General features: G+C 25.4%; 1 long non-coding RNA gene across 1 annotated transcript; it reads right to left on the bottom strand.

The window, feature by feature from the left end:
- Window positions 1-401: 401 nt before the first annotated feature.
- Window positions 402-840, bottom strand: LOC131930212 (uncharacterized). Its single transcript, XR_009384096.1, has 3 exons — window positions 786-840; window positions 592-669; window positions 402-452 (listed from the first exon to the last, which is right to left on the bottom strand). It is a non-coding gene; the product is annotated as an uncharacterized LOC131930212 (long non-coding RNA).
- Window positions 841-1,765: the final 925 nt, after the last annotated feature.

The raw sequence follows: 1,765 nt of genomic DNA on the forward strand, positions 1-1,765 counted from the left end.
AAGTGTAAGTGTAAGTGTAAGTGTAAGTGTAAGTGTAAGTGTAAGTGTAAGTGTAAGTGTAAGTGTAAGTGTAAGTGTAAGTGTAAGTGTAAGTGTAAGTGTAAGTGTAAGTGTAAGTGTAAGTGTAAGTGTAAGTGTAAGTGTAAGTGTAAGTGTAAGTGTAAGTGTAAGTGTAAGTGTAAGTGTAAGTGTATATATATATATATATATATATATATATATATATATATATATATATATATATATATATATGTATATATATATATATATATATATATATATATATATATATATATATATATATATATATATATATATATATATATATATATATATATATATACATATATATATATTCCTGTGTGTGTGTTCGTATGTATGCAAAAAAGAAAAGTTACTACCTCCATAGCACAATACAGATTCGTCACAAGTTTGCGAAATGTCTAATCCACCTATAACAAATTTCAAAAGTAAATTAACCATATTACTTCTTAAAAACATGATTGGCTTGCTATATTGAGTTTTTTTTTTATTACATTCACCAAAAACGACTTGGTAATTATGTTTTTAAAATTAAGGGCAAGTTATTACCTTCAGCCATTTTGTAAATTCCAGTTCAGTTGGGGTACGTTTTATTTCTTTTTTGATGCTCTTTGTTTTTGTCCAACACTGAAAATAGTGAAATTTTGTTATTTTGTTTGGAACATTATTCAGGGTAAACACATTATCCAAAAAAACAATAATATTAGTACTCCTGTTATTTGGTTATGTGTCAAATAAATTACTTTAGTTAAAAGTTGCTTTAAGCCAAGTAACATGGAGTTTAGCTTTCCGGCTATCGGATAAACCCAATATTATTCAATAACAATGCTTCTTAAATTATGTGCAGTATGGACCTTTGCATTTTGCTATACCATTGTTGTCTATTGTTATGAGTGTAATTGGTGGAACATTTTTTTTTTCAGTATGGAATGAAAATAACTACACTTTTATTATGAAACAGAATATATAATTAAAGAATCATAAATTAAGAAAATAACTAAGCCTATGTATATAATAAGCTTAAAAAATGTTGTCATGATGTGCTAAAAACAAGTAGGCTACTGGTCTACCATAATAAAGTTGAAAATAAAGAGAAGAATCAACTGACTAATTTTTTTAAAATAATACAAAATTAACAAAACATTTAAGGGGCTAGGCAACGGGAAACAACAAAATAAACACTTCTTAATTAATAAGCCCTATTTTTTTATTTGTGTGTATTTAACTAAGGATACTTAATAAGAGAAAATATTTGCCAGAAATAAGGACTCTTCTTAAACTATGGTTGGAATGGTATAAAATTACAAAAAGCCTAAAAATTAGTTTCAGTGTTGTTAAGGAGATTTTGAGAATTACTGATTATTAAAAATAATTCATGATTAAGCATTTTAAAATAGACCAACCGGAATAAGTCAACGATTACGTCATTACACAATTATTCCCGTAGCCAAGCCAATATGAAAAACTGTTGTAAGATGTAAGAATAATTACGTTTAAACCTGTATGTTATTTTTGAAAAGAAGTCGAACAATACATTTTTAAAAGCAAAAAGAAACAAAAATTTAGGAGTGTTATCTATACAGATTCATCTTCAAAAAAATAAAGCTGTTTCGAAACTGAAAGTAAAAAAAAACAAAAAAAAACAAAATTCTAATAAAATTAATCATTTTAAATTGTACCAAAATGAATTCAGCCGTATTAAATTTAAATTTATTATTCAGTT

This window comes from Physella acuta, unplaced genomic scaffold (genome assembly GCF_028476545.2).
Source record: "Physella acuta isolate Inbredline_101_S28 unplaced genomic scaffold, ASM2847654v3 ptg001741l, whole genome shotgun sequence".
NCBI classification, from domain to species: domain Eukaryota; kingdom Metazoa; phylum Mollusca; class Gastropoda; family Physidae; genus Physella; species Physella acuta.